Below are 23,770 nucleotides of genomic sequence, written 5' to 3'. Positions count from 1 at the left end.
TCTTAGGAAAAGAATGGTCATTGATTACTCCAAAACTATAAATCGTTTTACATTACTGGATGCTTACCCACTACCAAGAATTGATGATATTGTAAACAAAGTTGCAAATTATGAGTTTTTCAGTACTATCCACTTGAAAAGTGCATACCACCAAATTACGATAAGGAAAGAAGAAAAGCACTATACAGCATTTGAGACATGTGGTCAACTCTACCAGTTTAAACGCATTCCGTTTGGGGTCACTAATGGAGTGGCAGTGTTCCAACGTGCAATTGACCAAGTTATACGGTCTGAACATCTACAAGACACTTATGCTTACCTTGATGATGTTACAATCTGTGGCAAAACACAGGAGCAACACGATATAAATTTGAAAAAGTTTATCAAAGCTGCAAACAAATACAACCTAACTATCAATAATGAGAAGTCTTCATTTTCATTAAAATCGATCAACTTGTTGGGCTATCATATATCTAACAAAACTATCAAGCCTGACCCCAGCCGATTGGAACCACTGAAAAATTTATCTCCGCCTAGAGACACTGCATCGCTGAGGAGGACCCTTGGTATGTTTTCACATTATGCATCACTAATACCAGATGCCACTAAGGTGATTCCTCTTGCCCGTACTGCATTTCCCTTCTCTAAAGCAGGGTTACAATCGTTTGAAACTATAAAAAGTGAATTAATTGGATCTGTAGTAAGCTGTATTGACCCTGAAGCACAATTTATTGTGGAAACTGATGCATCTGAGAGCACCATTGCTGCTACTTTGACTCAATCAAACCGTCCAGTTGCATTCCTCTCAAGGATACTTTCACCAGCAGAACAAAGACATTCAAGTGTTGAGAAAGAAGCACAAGCCATTGTAAGAAGCACTGCCAAAATGGCGTCACTACTTGGTTGGCAAACATTTCAAGCTAATTACTGATCAGAGGTCGGTAGCTTTTATGTTTGATAACAATATAGTGTATGGATCGAAATTCGGGGAAGGAGCAGTTTTGGGCTGTGCCTGTTGGTCCTTTCCTAATCATTTTAATGATTTGTGTTTTGTAAATCATTGAATAAATATGGTACAGTATCAACACAGTATGATACAGTATCATCTCAACTTGATACACAACACCACGGGATCAACACCTTGCTATCTTTTCTCTCTATGGTCACATCTTGTGCCAAGATGAAAGAGATCGTGTCGATTTCGGTACGTGTGAAAGGCTTCACCGATGTCGGATCGAATTGTCAACGCAAAATTTTTGTTTGAAAACCGCCATTTTATAAGCAAGACTTCATGCAACACGTTGCGACGTGCTACGTGATACGCGACGAAGCTTAGTAGCAACTTACCGCAAGGTTCGATGATCGCAATAAAGTTCTTCCTGGAGAAATTACTATAGTTGTGTTTAAAGTTTCAAATTCAAATTGGTTTATTCATAAAATATTACGTATTTACAAAATATAAAAGTGTTATGAATTACATGAATAAATTCTCCCTGCCTTGATGATTTGTCCGTGTGCAGGGAGGAGTCGCAAATTATCAGACAGAGGGCAAACACTAGCAATAATAAAATAAATTACAAATTATGAATAATAAATAAATTTGAAAGAATAATAAGAGAGATTATTATATTAATGAATTTTAAAACTAAAGATAGGAAAAAAATAAATAAAATAAAAGTGTCAGCTTGACGGCGGTTAAAGGGCTAAGTTGGGAGTAATATAGCTTTATTATTAGCGTGGTACTGTGTGTAATATTTGAATGGTATTTTGTGTTCACAACTAGAAATATTCATCTATATGGAGAATGTAGAAGAGCCTCCGCAGCATCTGAACCGATGCAGTTGCGTTAACGTTTCCTTTAAGTTGCTGCAACGTTAACAACACATCATGGAACATGCTGTGATACGCAAACAAAATGTAGCAGCTTACCGCAAGATTCAACGACCTCCTTGAAGTTCTGTCCGGACTCGAAGTTAGAGAGAAGAGTGATGCAAGCGGTCGTGAAGGGCATGACCTTGACTCCCCTGTAGATAAAACCATTGTTCCACAGTTCGGAAAACACCCACCAGACGCTCTCCATGAACCACGGGTACAGTGTTTTATAGTCGTTTTCAAAGTCTGAAACAAAAGTGTTCAATTAGAATAGTTGCTTAATAATAGTGAATTGCTGTGTTGGAATTATTATGCTTGTCATTCAAAAAATGGATATTTAGACGGAGTAAAATTATTTGAGATAAAAATTGGATTTGAATTATTAAAAGTGAAATGTATTCACTAATTAAGAATCTTCTTAATAGAAAACTGAGGTCATATGTCAGTTTGGATGTTTTAAAGGTGATTTATTATGCTCACATCCATTCTCATTTGTCATATTGCACCATACTTAGGGGTTCCACAGCTTACAGTAGTAGACTTTTTAGAATACAGAGAAAGGCTATCAGTCTGATTTGTGGACTTTCTAAGCGAGCACAATGTCATGAGCATTTTAAACTTCTGGGAATATTGACTCTACCTTCAATTATTTATTCAACAGAGCCTAATTTATGTCAAGGAGAATTTGGAGAAGTTTATGGAACAGGGGGTAGTTCATAGCCATTACACTAGAAATAGGGGTAATTTGACTACATATCGGTAAACCTATTCTAGTACAAAAAACAATTCTATTTTTAACCATAAAATTGTTTAATTCACTTCCTGAAGATCTGAGAAATATTGAGAATGGAACTTTTTAAAAATCATATGAAATGTTTCTTTAAACAAGATTGAAGATTTTTATACATTAGCTAGGAATATTGGGTTATAAGTTGAAAATCAGGTGACATAATATCATAGGGTACAGATAGTGTAACTTAATAATGTAATATATTTGTATTTTGTATCATGTATTATGTTGTATATATTTGACTCTTATTGTATTGTATCTGAAGACCTCAGATATGCCTGTAATAAAGATTCTATTCTATTCTACCTTTTGGAAATGTTAATGTTTATAAAATTTGGGAGAAGAGCAGTTTTTAGGCAAGTCTGTTGTTGCTCTCTCCCAGTTATAAGTATAAATGATTTATGATAGTATAAATAAATGAATGAGTGAATAAATAAAATAGAAGATCTTACCAATCCATCGACCAATACGCTTAACAATTGTCTCCCATTCAGTCGAATATCACATAACCATTTTACGGCATTCACTGTTGTATGCGGCTATTCTCAATTTCATGAAGTCATCGGAGCCCTTGAATCCCAACGTTTTGTCGATTTCGTATTCCTATAAGAATCCAACTGAAGTTAATACTTCCACATAACCCATTAGGATGGCCACTAACGACAGGACAAGTGTGTACTTCATACATGTTGTGTCATCAGCAAAAGGCTATGAACAAAATTTTTTGAGGAAAGGTTTTTGTATCTTCGATTTTTTCTTGTTTATTTTTTTCTTCGCTGCTCTATTTTTGAGGTTGAATAATAATAATTATTGAACGAAAATCCAAATTAAATGCTGTAATTCACTCCGAAGACTTCTGCTACTGCAAATATTGACAACAGGGTAAACAGCTAGCTTTTTATTTTTGAATAGTTGCGCTCATCGAATTTCCATCTAGCTGTTTTCAATATTTGCAGTAGCGGAAGTCTTCGGGGTGAATTAGAGCATTTAATTTGGATTTTCGTTTAATAATAATTAATTCATTAGCATTTGAATAATTGCAATATCTCAGTAATTTCCATCTGTTGAATAATTCTTGTATCATTACAATTTGTAAATTTCCAGTGGTTTATTTATTGTGATTAATTCAGTTACTTGACTAATACCAAGTTTACTTAGTCTGCCTTAAGCATAGTTCAAACTTCAAAATGTGATGTCTTTCTCCAACAAAGAGGCTGTCATTTCATATGCAGCATCTCAATATAACTTAGGCCATCAACCTGTCCAAGGTTCCTTGAAAACAAGTACTCCGTTCATCTTTTCCTTCCCATTTCAAGTTGAAATTATTAACAAGTTAACTTTGTAAGTTTCAACTTTTAAGAAGATAATTTTTGAAGTACAGTGATTTTTGAATTTCAGCATTTAACAAAGCATTAGACAAAACGCCCAAAATATGACATGTGGATTTGAGACATGGATGCTCCGTATCACACAGTCTTTTGGAGTCACCATCTTTTCATAAAAATATATTCAAGCTTAGCGTTTCCAACACTAAGTACTCTCCCATCACATGAGACTCTTGAATTCTCACTCCAACAAAAAGGCTGTCATTTCATGCAGCATAATTATCAAACATATCAATATAACTTACACCTACCTGCCCAACGTTCCTTGAAAACAAGTACATCGTGAGTCTTTCCTGCCAATTCAAGTTTCAATTATTAGCAAGTTAACTTGTTTAGGGATAAGTAAGCATCCCCTTATCCCCAGGGGCTGATAAGGGGTATTTTCTTCACGTGTGTCACCAGTTTGTCATGTAGGGACTGGGAGATACTGCAAATGAACTCCTTGGTTTGTGGTGTTATATAACGGACATCAATGTATGTATCTCTCTTCTATTTCTTCATTGTGGCAATTTCTACAAAATACAATGCAGGAAGAGTGAGTATTTTTGATATCTTGAAATAATTTTTGCAAGATTCCAAAGGCTTCAAATTTTCAATAATTCTGAGGTTTCTCTGTTTTGTTTTTAGAAATTGAATTAAGGTGCATTCTGCTGACTGTCCGTTTTTACTGGATGGAAGGGCTGCCTTATACAGTTACCTACTATAGTGAGGTCCACGTTATAATGGCAGTGGAGAAAGATAGTAGAACAACGTTGCCGATCCTCTGTCTTGTCAATGCCTTCTATGGAGGGTAACTGATACCGGTTTATTGATCTAAAATTACAGGGTGTCCACTGAATCAGGCTCAGAAAATTCCCGTATATTTCACGTTTTTCCTCACTGGTAAAAATACATGATAAATATATGGGGGGGTTATGGTGTTACTCAGAAGGGGGTCAATTTGGAAAAATATAATTGACCGAACGTAGTGAGGTCTATGTTTTTACTTGGATTTTCTTTTATCTGTCTGTATATATGTAACGCGATTACGGCCAAACTGCTGACAAGTGGATTATTCATTGTATGCATTACACAGATGTCTACTAAATTTATATTTCTATAAGGATTTCAATATTTTTTATGATGCGTGCCCATCAGTATCGATATTCTCACATTTGAAAAACAAATTTAATAGGTGATTGAAAATAAAACAAAAAATGATTAAATGAACTAAAACATGCTGAAGAAATTATAATATTCTTTATCGAAAACAATTAATTTTAAAATTTTTGAGAAACATTTTTATCAGATGGAAAGATTATCACGGAACTGGATAAATAATTATCATAATATAAAATACAAATTCAAACTATAACTGAGTTTATTAACATAAGTGAGTTTTTGATCTTGGAGAAAACAAATAACAGTTTTTAAGAGTAAATTTATGTTTCAACTGAATCAACTAGAACAGGTGACATCAGATACTTGTGAATGAAAACTGCGTAAGGTCTACTGTTCACAGAACTACTACTATTCTTAACAATTTCAAAAGTGCACAATTATGTTTTTCATCAAAATTTATCACCATTATACGATTATAACTATTTCGAATTATATAAGAGGCAATTTAGAAGAAAAAACGAAACTTCCTAACCTACCCTTTACAACATTATAGTCCAGTCACTACCGGTACCTATATACATTGGTATTTTTTTAATTGTACTTCTGATTTTTCAATATATTGTTTGGATACATTAGAGAAGTCTAGAACCAATTTTTCATGCTAAATTTCCATTATCTTCCAATTACAAAATTTAAATGTATAATTCAAAATCCGTCTGGGCGTAATTTTGTGCTCTTCAACCTGAGACCAGAGAGCGCACAAGATTACCCCTAAAGGGATTTTGAATTATACATTTGAATTGTGGCAATCAGAAGATATTGTTGATTGAAAACTAAAATTCATTAAAATTGATTATTTTGTTGAAATTTTCTCGTTTTTGTAACTTAGAACACATTAGATATAGAGAGCTCAAAGTGATTTCATTTTATTCAGAATTTTATAATTTGAAAAAAGGCAAGAGCAAATTTGACTGTCCGACGACTGGATTTGGCGGAAATAAGCTGAAAACTAGACAATGAATCGAAAATACGAAGTGTTTGGGCCATTCTGTATCTAGCACAAGGAAATTTTGCATGCAGGAAATGATTCTGGACTTCTCTTATGTATCCAAACAATATATTGAAAAATCAGAGCTACAATATTATATTGAAAGCACACTCCCTTTTTCATGTCTATATTGACTGGACTATTAAACTGAACATTTCAGGTTCTGAAAAACATAGCCTATGTGTGATTTTATTTACTATCAATAATTTCAACATCGATAATACCTACACTAGATACGGAACTATACTTCAAATTGATATAAGGGTATTTCCATACATGCCGAATCGAACCTCGAACAGCGTAGGGAATCGTAAAATCCGCTGTGCAGCGAACATTAGCCATATGTTTCATATAATGTTAACACTCAGCTTTTAAACAACCGCCGCGCAGTTCTCCGAACCATTCGTCGTCCCACTAGCCACTCTTTTAACCATTCTCCATGCCGGTCGCCGAACGCTGAACTTTTCAACCAATCAGAGCCCTCGATTAAAATTCGCCGAGCAGCTTGCGGTCCAATTTTGGCTACCCATCACAAGTAGAAAACATATGAATACTTTCGCGAACATTACAGTACAGGCCTCTTTTCATAATCTTTATTTTGAACAATTCATTGTCATGAATAATACATTTATAGGAATCGATAAAAAATGTTTAATGCAAATAGAATAATTTCTGAAAAATAATTGATTGCATAAATTTCAATATTAAAATATTGTTGATCAAGAACTCAGTATCATGACAATTATTTCCTTTTAAAATTATGATCATTTTAGAATTTTTAAACTAATAATTAATTTCACCAACTAACCATAAGTTGACTGGAATAGACTCTGTAATTTCCATATCCTATTTTTTTAAATAAATACTACAGCATAATATACCAACTAACTCACAAAAAGTGACACCTTTATAAAAATATTTTCCACTTGCCATCGGTTTTTGTTGGTAAGAACATTGATCATTGTTATATCACGAAAAAGTGGGTAAAGTTGAATAATTTCCCCTAAAAGGTGTCTGGTTTGGTCTATGTTTTGGCAACCCAAAAAAACTTACTTAGGTGGATAGGACCTTTTCAAGCTAACCAATCTATACTATAATAAAGTAAAGAACTGGCTTATATTAGTACGGGATAGAAATGTTTGACGCATCATCACGTCTGAACTACTGGACTGATCAACTTGAAATTATGCTTATAGATTCTTAATTATAACCGAGGATGGTTATTGTCCTTTTTTGAATTCTTCAAATTTTCATTAAGCCACGTTTTCAATTTGCCAAGTTTTAAAATGGACCCTTTCAGAGCACGTGTTACCTGCTAGTCAATAATAAAGTTTTGATCAAGGAATAAGGGAGTGCTATTTCCATCGATTTGCAACATTCAGAACAGTACTGAACTGTAGTATTCTGCACGACACTCCACAGCGTTTTCAGCCGACTGTACAGTGCGTCAGTGACTTCACTTAATGACTTAAATGAGGAAGGGGCTGAAAAAATTATAATTGAATAATAATATCATAGAGATTTACAACTTATTGATGCAAATATAAACACATCAAAGAATGTGTACTCGCATTGCGCGTACATAATTTTAAAAACAAAAACATTAAGCAGATGAAAACAGTTTATCCAATATGTTGCTTATTTGAAATGACCCTGATCAAAACTGGATAAGCAAGGTGGATAATATTATTTTTTGTGATAGGTTATTATAACACTATTTCAAATACTTTTGTTACCAAATATATTATAATATTATCCAAGAGCCTGATTGATTGAATTCTCCAATTGGTTTCAATTTATTTAGTACCTATCGATTCAATGGATGATCAATTATTGATTCACAAGAAAGAAATGATAAGAGAATCCAAATCAAATAATATTCTTATCATGTTTAGAAAAAAATCAGTGATTGCAAAATTATTATGTCTTGAAATTATTTCAGATATCATTGACACTACGAAAACTGATTATTTGAAGCCGAAATTATTAAATCAACAGTACAGATGTTTCATTATTAAAATTGAAAAAGATTCACCATTTGACAGCATTTTGTTTGAATTCGCGGAGCGGTTCGCTGCACGGCGCGCTGCGCAGTGAATTGCACGGTTCGCTGCGCTGTTCGAGGTTCGGTTTGGCATGAGTGGACATACCTTAGTAATGAATATCGAAAGAAACCTCGTTCCGATAGAACCTATCGATACACGGCACCGATAAAACGCCGTATCGATACACCAACCTGCATCATCCAACCACTCATCCACTGGCTAAATTTCAACTCTGTCCTTAATTAATATACAATTAGCTAGTTGACGGAAGTGTCAAAAAATTCCCGTATCTCGACAAAATTCCCGTACATTTCCCGCCCAAATGAAATTCACGTACAATTCCCGGATTTCCCGCCGCGTGGACACCCTGTATTAACTGTTTATTCTCGTTTCAAATTATCAATTATATTTTATCAAACGAGAAATTATATTTTTTCAATGATTTCATAATAAATATTTTGTTAATAAATCATATTTCTACATTGTTAGAAAACAATCTGGCAACAGAGCAAAGCGAGAAAGAGATAGCGCTATCCGCTTTGTTGAATGATAGACAAGGATAGCAATACCAATGCTAAACAAACACTGCCATTATAACGTAGACCTCACTATAGACTATAATTAGTCAAGTTACCCACGGTAATCTACTAGATTATTCTATCCAAATTTTCTATAAGGAATAGGGTAACCTTCCATACTCACTCTCCAACAAAAAAGCTGTCATTTCATGCAGCATCTCAAACATCTCACTATACTCCTTACAAAATTACTTCAGACTTGGAGGAATTTGCTGCGCAGTGAAATGGAGGGAGATCAGTCAATTACAGTGATTAATAGTCATAGGAAGAAGCGCAGTTCCAATTTGTCGTTTGAGCGCTTCCAGAGAGGAAACAGCCGTATGCGTATCATGTGCGCTTGAATACTCACTGGAAATTAGAGAACGCTGGCTCGTTCAAAACGGCAACATAGCCGCCGTTGTATCTCTGCCGCGCATGTCCATCACAAGTAAGAAGTAATTTTGTACAGAGTATAACTTAGGCCCATCTGTCCAAGCTTCCTTGGAAACAAGAACATTGTTTAGTCTTTTCCTGTCAATTTCAAGTTCAAATTATTAACAAGTTAACTTTGTAAGTTTCAACTTTTAAGATGACTGAATTTGAAGTACAGTGATTCATGCATTCAGCACGATAGAAAAAAAGCCAAAACTATGACATGTGGATATGAGACATGGATGCTCCTTATCACACAGTCTTTTGGAGCCACCATCATTTCAATACCTTTTCATAAAAATACATTCAAGCTAAGCGTTTCAAACACTAAGTACTTTTCCATCACTTGAGGCGTTCCATGGCGTATTCCCCTCTGCTTCTTTCTAAATAGAAACTTGCGAATAGAATAGATTTTATTTCGCTACTAGAAAATCGTAAACGTTTTGAAAAAACTATTTTTTAATGTTTGAAGCACAAGAAATGAAGGACAAGTCAAAATTTAACGTTCGTTCAAAAAGCATAAGAGGAAAACTTCTGGCTCAAAACACTCATTGTTACATTAATTATCAAATCCAATTCAATTCAATTAAAATTTATTTCCACAAAACTCAACAGATACAAAGTTTTTTTTACAGTACATGTACTTTAACCTAGTATAATAAATTATCTTTAATTAAGATTGTATAGAGAATATTGATATTGTGGAACTTTTCTATAATTGAAGAGACTTGAAATGTTGTCAAAAACATCAAAATGTTGTCAACAAAAGCTGATGATGTGTGAGCACACACGAAAGCATGCTCCTGTAACATGTTGATTTTTATTTAAATAAAGTGGATTTTTGACAACATTTCAAGTCTCTTTAATAATACATTATATTAGCACTAGCAAAAACGTCCAAAGCACAAGAGGTGGAAATGAAGCCACTGGCATAAGTTTCCAGGCGTTTCCATACACTTTTTGCCATGTTTCACCGGCATATAACAGTATAGTATCATCCGCGAAAGAGAATACTGCAGGTCTCGTGCCCTTGTCTCCTTTGTCAAGCTCACTTTTATTGTTGACGATGTTAGGCTTCTCAAGCTCGAAGGTTTTATAAAGGTCGGCGATTGTGGGGTCATATGACCACGTGTTCTGGACGCTCAAAGGGATTTTGAAGACAGCGTTGGCTATGTTGGCATTAAGTCAAGCCATGGTGTTGCGGGCTGTAGCATCGGAAAAAGTTAGTCATACACTACTAGTGTACTTGACGTGAAAATTACTAAGCAAAAATGTCTTTAGCATGTTAAAAACTTTCATATAGATCTACAGGATCTAAGGAACTACAGCGGGGGAGAGCAATGAGGCATCACCAGTTTCTAGGTTGATGAGAAGTGGATAGCAAGTAAAGTTGCATTCCCAATATAATTGGAACAAGTGAAAATGTCTTGTACTGAGCAATTAGTACACTTGGTGGTATTTACTAGGCGGCATATTATTCTAATGCTCTAAACTCACTGCACTTACTGCAATTTGGCGGTAACACCTAGTATCTCCGTGATTCAGACTCCTACAGGCTGGCATTTTCAGTGATCCGCTTCGTTTTGATCAAAGTGCTTCAATTCCCACTGCTTCAATGCCATTTTTAATCATAATTCACGTCATGTTAAGACATCAACATGGACTCGTGGAGTGAAGGGAAATGATATATCTTGAAAGATCACAATCTAACTTAGGCCTATCTGTCCAATGTTCCTTTAAAACAAGTACATCGTTCAGTCTTTTCCTGCCCATTTCAAGTTCAAATTAGCCAATTTTTCCAAGTTCAAATTAGCCAATTTTCCAAGTTCAAATTAGCCAATTTTGCTAAGTTCAAATTAGCCAAAAAGTTCATAAGCCAACTTTGGAAGTTTTAGCTTTTACGAAGATGACTGAATTTGAAGTAAGTGATTCATGCATTCAACACGATAGGTTGCTTTGGTTCCTTTAAAACAAGTACATCGTTCAGTCTTTTCCTGCCCATTTCAAGTTCAAATTAGCCAATTTTGCCAAGTTCGAATTAGCCAATTTTCCAAGTCCAAATTAGCCAATTTTGCTAAGTTCAAATCAGCCAAAAAGTTCATGAGCCAACTTTGGAAGTTTTAGCTTTTACGAAGATGACTGAATTTGAAGTAAGTGATTCATGCATTCAACACGATAGAAAAATGTCCAAACTATGGCATTTGGATTTGAGACATGGATGTTCCGTCTAACTAAGACTGGTGGTCTTTAGGAACAATCAACCTTTCCATAAAAATACATTCAAGCTTAGCGTTCCCAACACTAACTACTTTTCCATCACCTGAGGCGTTCCATGGCGAATTCCCCTTCCCTTCTTTTTAAATAGAAAATTGCGAATAGAATAAATCTTATTCCGCTACTAGAAAATAGTAATCGTTTTGAAAAAACTATTTTCAATTGAATTAAGGTATACGGTATTCTGCTGTCCGTGTTTACTGGGTTTGAAGGGATTAGTAGACTGGTTACCCGTGGACGTTAATCTACTAAACTATACTATCCAAGACGACATTTTAACAGGTGGCAAAGTCGCAGTGCGCATTGTCAATTTGCCTCCAAGTTGTGCAGTTTTCCTTGTGCAGGCACATTCAGCTCTGAGGCGGTTCAGAGTCTTCCACTTGCCATATTATAGTAGCTCTGCTCCTGATGGCAACCGCTCCTAAAGTTCAATGCCATTGACGTCTGCACTTCCCTGCCACAGCTGAATCCTTTCCTGGGCGGCAAAATTTGAAAAATGTTAATATCTTTTTTTGAATGTTTGAAGAACAAGAAATGAAAGTCAAAATTTCACGTTCGTTCAAAAAGCATAAGAGGAAAGTTTGAATTTAAAATTATCCTTTTACATTAATCATTGTTATCACAATCGACCATGGTATTTAAACAATTTTCTTCCTTCGAAATCTCATTAACACATTCTTTTCTATGTTACTCACTGAAATCACAATTTTCATGATGGAAACTTGTGAATAGAATAAATTTGATTCTGCTACTGGAAATTGTAAGCATTTCAAAATATTGAAAAATAAATATTTTTCAAATTTTTGAAACAATAAATTCAAGTTAAAAATTTTACGTTTTTTCAACAAGCACAAGGGAAAATTCAAATTTATCCTTTCATATTACGCATTGATATCACAATCAATGATTGTATTTTATCAATTGTCCATCCTTGTTGCTCATTGAAATCAAATTAACACAAGGTTTCCAATTGATAATCCTTACATATTATATTCATTGGAAATATGGGTATATTCTTCAAAATTCAATTTTGTATTTCCGAAGATGCATGACATTTCGTGAAGACATGCAATTCTCAAAAAAATGTCCACATCAATTGAAACATTGAGAATTTTAAATATATTCATATACTTTCATGGGTATATGGAATTATACTCATATTCTATGGGTATATTTCCATATTGAAAATATGGGTATATTCTTTTTCAATGTTGCTCATTGTAACAATTGTCACTGTTGTCACAATTTTTCACAAATCATAATTGTACCCAACACATTCTTCCAAATTTCTAATTGGAATCATATTCAATGACTTCCAAGCCGTACAATTTTTAGATTTTTTTCTTCAATCTCATCCATTGTAATACTCTTGTACAGTTAACAAGTATGATCAGACATCAATCTGGTTTTTGCGGTAATGGTTTTGGTTTAGAACTTGAAATATTTGATGTTGTATGAGCAACCCCAACGAAAAGAGGCTGGTTCAGCTATCTGTGAACTATATTTAATGGAACGAGAATTGTCTAGCAGTGTGGGTGGAACATTCATTAATACAAACACAAACATATTTGAGCTTATTTTATTTCTATCGTTCTTACTGTGCCATGGAGCTCTCGACGACACTAGTAGCTCATGAATCACATTACGACACGACACGACACTTGAGTTCAACCGCAATTTATTTTAATGTTTAATGATAGATGTTGCTAAATAACAAGTACCAAAGTTGACTCTTTCAAGTGCAGGGGGTAACTGGTATGCTTGTACTAGTGCATCCCTTCCATTGCTCCACTCACTATACAATAACAGCCAGACAACAGAGGTGCTTATACGACATAAATAAATAATGTTTATTTCCCCCAAACAAACTAAAACTACTACATCAATTACAGAAAATATTAGATAAATTACAATTACATACAACAGTTAGTTACAAAAAAATTCTTATGTGTCCTCTACATGTTTAGTTTTTTCTGTGTGGAAATTGACCTTGTCCACTATGGCGTAGCATGTTCTAGAGTAGGTTAAATGACATATTAAATGACACTTCAAATAGATCAAAATACCTCTGTTTACGTCCAAACAGATGCTTTACTATTCAATAAAATACTGTTTGTTGTCTTAATAAATCGAGTTTTGATTCCCTGAGAAATTCGTGGTGATGGAATCAGACAATTAGACTATATATGAATAGATATTTATTCATATATGAATAATATTTATTTATTTATTTATCTAAATGATCATCTCACGTCCCACAACAAGTTTCTCTTGAGTAAAGCAAAGAGTTTAAAAAAGAACAATAAGTTAGCCTACGTTTGGGTCAGTAATGCAAAGATCTTCGTCCGGAAAGAACAGGATTCTCCAGGGAAACGGATAACTAAGGATGAAGACCTCAAACCGTTTGAATAATACATTTGAGAGTTTCAACAGGAGTAAAGTGTATGTATTCTCAGTGTGACGATCTGTGTAGCGGAGAAAACTGAGTGCTGTCATCATTATTTTTTCTTTTCTCTACTTCCACAAAAATATAGGAAGACATTTCATTTTTTATTTCTTACTGTTTCTTGTGGTCTTCGTTGCGCCACCAAGACATTTTTTGTTAAATTTCGTTTTTTTTTTCTTTTTCTCACCTCAACCTCCTTAACCTCTCCTTTTCTTAAAATTTTCTATGGCACTGATCAACAACTTTGAAGATGAACTCTTATTGGAATCTTATGAAACGATAGAAGTAGATGATATTTTCAACTTTAAGCCTCATGATTATGTTGATAAATTATGTGACAACTTATTTAATATTTGCCACATGAATATAAGGACCATGAATCGAAACTTTGATGATTTTGCTTACATTATACAAAACTGTGAAACAAAATTTGATATAATTGTCCTGAGCGAAACCTGGGTTGTTGATAATAACCTTTTCAATTATGATTTAAATGATTATTCGGTTCAAAGCGTTCCGGGTAACTTAAATAAATGTGATGGAATTTGCGTGTTTAGTAAAAATATCTTGAAAATTGAATGTATAAACTATGACATATTGGAATCAAATTCTCTAATACTTGATGTCATACAGAAATCAAATTTCAGATTAACTATTGTCGCTATATATCGGTCACCTTCTTCTAACCTAACTATTTTCCTGAATAGTTTGAATGAGTGCATTGATTACCTAAAAAAAACTAACAGTCCGAACATAATAATAACTGGCGATATCAACATTGATTTAAACCGGAACACCAACGTAACAAACGAATATTTTAATTTACTTTCATCAAATGGTTTCAAATCTTTTATAAACAAGCCCACGAGTGAGTCAAACGGTTCCCAATCATGTATAGACCACTTTTTCTTTAAAAATAGTTCTTTTTCCAGTGATACAACAATTGGCTCGGTAATAAAAACAAGTGTAACTGATCACTATTTAACTTGCATGAATTTGGGCTTGTATGAAAATGTAAAAATGACACAACAAACAACAGATAATAAGGAATTTTTACACTATAATAATCTAATAAAGAATTTCAAAAATTGCAATTGGTCGGATTTGGATGCATTGGTTGACTCGAGTATTGATGACGCGATCGATTACTTCATGAACAGATTAAATACAGAGATAAAAAAGGAAACTTATGTGAAAATAGTACCCCACAAACTGAAACCTCTCAAGCCTTGGATTACAACTGGACTAATTGTTTCAATAAGGAAACGTGATCTCATGTACCAAACTCTTAAAAAACAGCCTTTCAACTCCATTCTAAAATCGCAGTATATAAATTATAGAAACATCTTAAATAATATGATTAAACAATGTAAATATGACTTCTATAATAATAAACTATCGAAATGCAAAGGTAACTCAAAAAAATATGGGAGTGTATAAATGATTTACTCAACACTAAAAGAGAGACTTGTACGCCTAAGATTGAGTCCGATGTTCTTAATCACCATTTTGCACATGTAGGTGAGTTGTATGCCAATAAACTAATTAATGATAACCCTATACAACATACATTTGTTGATACTACAATTCCATCGTATAGTTCCTTCTTTTTGGCTTATACAGATGATGAGGAAATATTGGCCACAATAAATTCTCTCAAAGGTAATTCTGCTCCTGGAGTGGACAATCTAACAGCTAATTGTCTAAAGAAGATTGCTCCCTCAATTACAAAACCTCTCAAACGTATCATCAACAAATGTTTCGAGGTGGGTCATTTTCCAAGACAGTTCAAAGTTGCCAAAATTGTTCCTATCCATAAATCAGGTGATCCGTCCAACCCTACCAACTACCGTCCTATTAGTCTGATGAATAACTTAGCCAAAGTAATGGAGAAGATAATTAAAAAAAGATTATTAGGCTATCTGAATAAATTCAACATTATTAATGAAAACCAGTATGGATTCCAGCCCGGTAAATCTACAGAGGATACCATCACCAGATTATTACAAATTATAACAAAAAACTTTAATAATAAGAAAAAAACGTTGACAGTATTCTTGGATTTAGCCAAGGCATTTGACACTATCTCTCAAAAACGACTTATGGAAAAAAATGGAACACCTGGGGATAAGGTGTATACCACTAATATTATTCAATAGTTACCTGTCAAATCGATCTCAGATACTCAACACAAGCAATATGAAACTCACTGATTTTGGTCTGCCGCAAGGTACTGTCCTATCTCCCATTTTGTTCTTAATCTATATCAATGATCTCCTTAAATTAAATATAAGGAATTGTGATATAATATTATTTGCAGACGACACTGCTCTAACTTTCACTGAAAACTCATGGGATGATGTGAAAATTGCAGCGGAAAGTGGACTCAGATTGGCGTTCTCTTGGCTTAATCAACACATATTAACCCTCAACACAACTAAAAGCGTCTTCATGTTATTTTCACCCAATTCCTTTACTCAACCACGAACAATAGACAGTATAAAAATCCATCGATTAAACTGTAACGACCATAGACTTCTTAGCTGCTGTTCTTGTCAGAAAATTCAAAAAGAAAAAAGTCAAGTACCTGGGTATCTTGTTGGATCCACACTTAAGGTGGGATAATCAAATTAATAACATGTGTTCCAAACTAAAATTCCTTATCTACAAATTTCACCAAATTAGACAACTGAGCAATATAAAAATAGCTAAACTAATCTATTATTCGTATGCTCAATCCGCTTTTCAATATGGCATACGGGCTTGGGGGAGCTTTGAATGCGCATTTCACAAAACTTTTCATTATTCAAAAACATCTTTTAAAAACTATTCTAGGCAAACCCAGACTTTTTCCAACAAAAGGTTTATTCAGGTAGTTCAAGGTTTTAACAGTTCGACAACTTTTCATAAAAAATTTGGTACTATATATTATAAAAAAAAAAATTATTTGAACCTCGAGAATCTCTTTTGGGCTTGCGCCCCGCGCGAGGCATTTTCCAATTTGTCAGAATGGACTTGAATGTGTGTAGGAGACAGTTTTCTTATATTTCCAATAAATTAATAAACCACATTCCCTTAGATATTCTTGAAAAAACAAACATAAACCAAAGGCTTAGATCAGACATAGATAAATGGATAATAGCAAATAAAATCGAGGAAAAAATGTTTTAAATAAATTAATTTTCGTCCACTCCATGGTTGCAGTTGACTTACCTACCTCTTACCTTTCTCTTCTTCTTCATTCTCCTTCTTCTTCGTCTTCTTTATTCTTCTTGGCCTTTTCCGTCTTTTCTCCTTCCGTTCCTTTATTTTTAGTATCCTCTTTATTATTAAGTACTAGTTTTTATTCAGTATTTTTTTCAAGAAATTTGTGTTGGATCATTTTTGTTAAATATTTTTGAAAAACATTTATATTGCAACTCACACCTGCGCAAAGGTTTTTTTTGCAGGTGTAGATTCTTATATATATATATATATATATATATATATATATATATTATATTTTGTCTTGAAAGTGTTGTATATTTTTTTGAGAATCAATGAATTTGAATTTGAATTTGAGATAAAGTATTAGGTTTAAGATAAGTTGAAGATTTACTCAAGATAGATAAGAAATCAATTTACTCAAGTTGAAGATAAGATAAGTTTAGAGATTTTAGATGAGATTTTCAATCGTACTATTATTATATTATTATTATTTTGTCATGTGAAACTGTATAATTTGAGCATAGCTCCAACAGTGTATGACACGCTGTTGAATAATTGAACTACCCTAGTTTTCCCAGCCCTGAGGTCACAGCAATTTCAAAAAATAGAAATGTTATCCTAATACTGAATTACTCCATCCACGCACGTTGCGCGTATCTTGTCATGGCCCAAGACAAGCCCAACAAAGCCGCGGAGACCAGAGCGTGTTGCCAGATTTAAAATTTTCCCATTTATCCAGCAAAACGCCCGGATAGAGTCTTCAAAGTTTACAAGCTATAAACTCATCCCGCTTTATCCCATGACTGAGAGTACATCTAGTATTTTGAAAGATTTGTATATTATCTTTAACTAGTGAAGGGCTTGAAACTAAAATATTCAAGGTGAGACGAATCTCAACCAGTCACAGATAAGTAGCTGATAACAAATAATGTAATTTTAGTCGGTGTGATACAAATTGGCCTAATCATGATAAAGAGCTGATAATTGTTACTGAATATTGTACTCTCATTAACTTGTGGAAAATTAATTAGGAAACAAGTTGTAGCATTCTCGTTTTGAATATGGACAAGCTTCAATCAGTGTATCTTTCAAGGCTGCCATAAATCCGCGATAATTACTCATATTTTTCAAAGAACCTGGTAGAGAATTGAAAACTTCAACAGCTCGTCTCGTTATTCGAGAATAAACGTTTCCACTCAAAATGACAATTAATTAAATCCACATAATATCTGATAACCTAATAATTTCTTCTAAACTAAAGTGATTTTGCCACAGCGCGTCTCGCGTATCGAGATTAACCGTTTCATTGAAGAGTCCATCGCCGACTGACTCGAGGGCCGTCCGTGAACGTTGCCCTAGCCTAAAACGCATGGAAAACTCACTTTTTTCTTACGGGAGAAGAGAGTGAGAGGTTCAAAATTGGATGGATAAAGAGATAGTTCCTCATTGAAAAACTGTCACAAGATTGCAGTATTTTCTCCACGAGGCAAAAGAATATGTTGTACTGTGCACAATTAGTTTCTAAAACCCAATAATCTATTTCTCACACCAGAGAAAATTGAAATATCCCTACTTCAAGAAAAAAATGAAACCTTATGAAAAATCAGTCTGATCACACGCCATTGAGTCCAAAGTTCAATAATTTAGATCAATGCATCATGAGATATAATAAAAATTAATTAATTCACCTCCTCTCAATAATTCTACCCATCACATTACAATGAATATAATAAATAATATAAACATTTAATTCAAAAATATAATTGAATAGGGAGATTTAGTTTGATGCTGCTATCTATAATCGTAATCATTGATAAGTAATTTTATCATAAGATAGTAAATTGCCACTGCCTTGATTGTTAGAGCTATAGTTTAGGTAGAATAATTTTCCTACAGTTACCCGAAAAAGTGCTCATTCCCGCATCAATTATAGTACGCAAAATACCTTATTCCCACACCCAGTGCAGGAATGTAGATTTGAGTGCGGCAAAGACTTTGTCGCACTCCAAATTTGCAACATAACAACACAAAATAGTTAACACGCTTTATGACGGTAGAGTGCGGCAAAGTAAAAGAAATGTTGGTAAACCTGAATATGTGCTGGCTGGAAATTTTTGTAAAACAGCTGATTATTACCGTGAGATATTGAATAACGAACAGTAAATAAACAAGAAGTTTTGATAGTATTCAATATCAGTATTTTATTTCTATTCAAGTTATCATGAACTATTTTTTTATGTGTGAGATGCCTATATTTTCAACTGGAAGACATTGGAAACATTTATCGATCATTTTTATGATCAAGGAATCAAGTATTTTTATATCTTCAATTACTTTTGTGGTTAGGTTTCTCTTATTACTGACACTAAGGTTATATTTTCAAAACAATAATGTATCCATTAGGTTTGAAACATAAATATTTACACTTTAAAAAAAGTTATTCAGTTCTTCAACTCCCCGAAACATCTCTACTCACATTTTCGTAGAACAACTTCAATGAATGCCGTTGATGAATTAGAAACAGAATACAGAATAGAGTTATTGAATACCGTAATCAAAAACACAATACAATATATTGTTTACTCAAGAGTGACTTGAATGATTGATGTTCAGCATTTCAGGTAAATGTAATGTCTATATAGTATAATTTAATCACGTTTTAAATAATGCAGTAAGCCTATAACCTTAATTATACGTTTCATGCTGCTACTAGGCGATTGACCAGAAAAGCAGAAAGGCCAAATTGACACGTTTACTAATGTATTTACAAGAAAAAAAAACAAGCTGAAACTATATGTTTACACTAATTGTGTATAATATATCATTCAGACTCAAAATTGAAGATATTTGGAACTGGAATAAAAAGTACACATGAAAATTTCATAGAATGGTCAGGTTAGAAGTCTGTCCTGAGGGCTGATCACTAGCCTAATCCTTGATCAGTCCTGGGCCTATCAACTTATTTATTTATTTACATTAATAGACAAATTAAAACATAAGCTTACAGCTTTGATCGCATAGACAAATTAATCAATAAACCAAATTAATGGGCACCGTTTAAGTATAAGCAAAGGTTTGCTGCATAACTTTTGTGTTTTCGGATAGGAGAATATTAAACTGTTAGTCACGGGTGTTTTCGGATAGGAGAATATTAAACTGTTAGTCACGGGTGGAGTATAATGTTTTTGAGGCTCATTGATGGCTCAAAATACATACATTATCCAGACAAGTGCCATTTCTACACTTGCTGATGACTTCTTGTAGAGGAAGTATTATTATAATTGAATCTCATATAACTTTATAATATTCATTCTATTGTCATTCAGACTGAATTTGAAATAATTCTGTTGTGGAATGGTTGCAATATTTATTATCAGCATTAAAAATACTAAAGATTTGCACAAACAAACATTTTATTTGGTGTAGGACAAGTTCACCGTCTATTAATGACTTTTCACATTCTATGGTAACTGTAGGAAAAAATTAATGTGCAATACGTGCGCAAAGTTTCTTTGCTGCACTCAAGAAACCATCATTCCGGGTCAAGTAAACGTTTCTTTCGGTGCAGCAAAGTGGCACTTTGCGCACTAGTTGCACAAATAACTATTCCATCTAGCCACATTATTTATTTGGGGTTTTCTTGACCTAAAAAAATCGTCACAACTCATTGTATCAATCTAGGAGTGGCCGTAGTCGAGTGGATCACATGCTGGCTTTATGATTCAGAGGCCCGGGTTCGATTCCCGGCCCGGGCAAGATATTTATCTCGGGCCACTCCCGTGTTTCGGATGGAAACGTTAAGCCGTCGGTCCCGGCTGCCTAAGAAGCAGTCGTTAGGTCATGTCAGAGGCTCTGAAATTAATCAGTTGCGACCTGAAAACTCTGACACCAGACCTGAGCCAGCCAGGTCATTCGATATTATTATTATTTTATTTGTATCAATAAATAAAGAATAAAGATATCTTCTCATGTTATCTTTTCTCTGTAATACAGTCCTATAGGATAGACATTTTTGGAGGTCAAACTGTAATGGAGGTCATTGGAGGTCAAACTGTAATGAAAACTATATTTTCAAAAAATATTGTCATAGACCAACCTGATTATGTTGCCGGCGGCGTAATCCATCCTATGGAAATAAATCATAGGTAGGCCTAATCTGGTTTCAGTGGGGAAGTTTCCGAGGACCGCCATTGCCAGGTCACAGGATCACATCCTCTGTTGACAAAACCCAAATAAGTATATGCCTGACAAAACTCATCATTATAATATAGCACACTGACCAAGTTAAAGCCAAAACTTAGATGTTAAAAAATCGATGGGAGGGTATAAGTTCATCAAGTACATATTATGATTATTTCTCGTAAGAAACTGAAACAAGTGGGAGCTGAGAAGTCCAATGTAAACTTATGAACTTAATTATTAAGTTCATCGAATTTCACGGCATCAAGTTTACGCTGCAGGCTGATTCATATGGAATATGACCTGGGCTGGGAACCAAAGACCCCAGTCGGTTCAAAGATGACGCTCCCGCACATGGGATGAGAACAGTAGAAGCAACAGAAACGTAGATCAATACTGTCAAAAACAAGAGAAATAGACTTCCTTCCAATAGCATAACTTTGGGAAAGAATTCCCATTGCCCTGGCTATCTATTGGGGAGCCCACATCGTCGAAACAAAAACAAGTATTCACTCCGTACATATGTGGGCAGGATGTATGTTTACTGGCCATGAGACCGAACAATTTTCCAATATTCGTCGTGGTCCCTGATCCAATACTCATACCCATAGACACCCAGAAACTGGATGCCTGCCTCGCACCTATGTCACCCATCAGCTTAACAAACTCCCCAGCAGTTGAGTCCATTCTCGCACAAGGAAAGAATTGATTTTTATAACTTACTTCTCGTTAATCTTACAATTTAAATCAAAGAAAACACTAACAATTCACACAATTATCATTCAGATTATCAAAATTATTAAACCAATACTTCTCACTGATCATTCAAATAATTTCTACTAAAATACCAAAACAATTGCAATTATTCAATTAAATTGTCAACTTGTGACAATTAATGACTACTCAATTTTAAAGGGTACAGTTACAACATATTAGAAGTGCTGAAGTGTTGTTTCAATCAATTCTGTTATTCAATTCCAAATTTTATTGTCTGTCCTGGTGTTATTTTTATAGTTTATTTATTTTTAATGTTTAAATTCTATATATATATATATATATAATATATATATATATATTATGTTTTTATTCGCCTCGGCTTTAGACTAAGGACTATGCTCCGTTTTCATGACTTTGTCAATACATGTATAATTGTGATCGACAATAAAAACATTTGATTTGATATCTATTTCTCCATTGCCAGGTCACACAGGATCAAATGCATTGTCATGGGAAGATCTGAAGAACTACCTAAACAAAGATGACTGGCTAAAGATAGGTGCATACTGTGTTGGTGCATGGAAATACAGACACTACTTGATTTCAGAGTTCAATGGATAGTGCGTTGTGAACTGTTGCATGAACACTAAGGGAAAAGTATTTGAAAAACAAGAATGTGTATTTCTGTATGGAGTCTACTCATGACAAACCTCACCCTGACGGTCGTTGACTAAGGGTTTAATGCTTGTTATAACTAAAATTATGTTCTTGTATAATATTATCTAGGAAACAATGTTAAAATAAAATCATTATTCTTAACTATTCTTATTCTTCTTAACTACATAAACGACCTCCCAGATGAAATAGATAGCAGAAACAAGTGCATAGTGTTTGCGGATGATACTACTATACTTGTACCACATAACAACCAGGAGCCTAAAGTAATAGTCGAAGCACTGGACCTCACTATAAATAAACAGAAAATAATACACATAAAATTCCAACCTACAAACAATAGCGCGGAAGTTTCCCCAAATAGCCAAACCTCACATACAAGATTCTTGGGAATCATCATCGACCAGAACCTAACTTGGCAGCCCCACATTGAACAAATAAGTAAGAAGTTATCATCTGCAATTTACGTACTTTGACGACTGACAAGTATAACAGGCGAAAAGACAGCTCTAACTGCATATCATGCCCTGTTTGCCTCCAACATGAGATATGGCATAGTGGCCTAGGTTCAGCATCACAAATACACCTCAACAAAAGAGAGCAATCAGAACTATTCTTGGAATGGGCATAACGGAGCACTGTAAACCATTCTTCAAGAAATATAAACTAATCGCAATGATCTCTCTGTACATCCTGGAAGCAACGATTCTGGCAAGGAAAGCAAAACCACCACAGCGGGGCGACAAGCATGGATACCGAACAAGGAACTCCAAAAACATAGATCTTCCACAACACCGACTGAAAAAACATAAAAACTCACCAGCCTTTGCGGAGCCTATTTCTATAACCTGTTACCGGCTAACTTGAAGGCCCTGGAAGGCAAAAAGCTCTTTACTGCTGCATTGAAGCATTATCTGGCAGCCAGGCTGTACTATATGCGCTATCAGAGTACATCCGGGATCACACCTATTAGTATCTGGCAGGACGTGCAGCTGACAATATTGACTGATCTCCTCAAGCATGAGGAATTAATATTGACAAT

General features: G+C 34.3%; 2 long non-coding RNA genes across 3 annotated transcripts in view; one reads left to right on the top strand and one right to left on the bottom strand.

The window, feature by feature from the left end:
• The window catches only part of LOC111056352, a 31,420-nt gene that overhangs the window by 6,186 nt on the left and 1,464 nt on the right, over positions 1–23,770 (bottom strand). The window contains exons 2-4 of one of the 2 annotated variants that reach the window (XR_002606434.2): positions 21,254–21,372; positions 3,115–3,265; positions 1,930–2,118 (exon numbers count right to left, since the gene is read on the bottom strand). This is a non-coding gene — a long non-coding RNA (uncharacterized LOC111056352). The remainder of the gene's footprint in view (positions 1–1,929; positions 2,119–3,114; positions 3,266–21,253; positions 21,373–23,770) is intronic. The other variant, XR_005573227.1, reaches the window with a different exon arrangement.
• LOC120354826 lies at positions 1,962–22,589 on the top strand. Its single transcript, XR_005573228.1, has 2 exons — positions 1,962–2,089; positions 22,538–22,589. It is a non-coding gene; the product is annotated as an uncharacterized LOC120354826 (long non-coding RNA).

Source organism: Nilaparvata lugens, chromosome X (genome assembly GCF_014356525.2).
Source record: "Nilaparvata lugens isolate BPH chromosome X, ASM1435652v1, whole genome shotgun sequence".
In the NCBI taxonomy this organism is placed as follows: domain Eukaryota; kingdom Metazoa; phylum Arthropoda; class Insecta; order Hemiptera; family Delphacidae; genus Nilaparvata; species Nilaparvata lugens.
The sequence above is the reverse complement of the archived record's forward strand: the minus strand, read 5'-3'. Positions and strand labels throughout refer to the sequence as shown.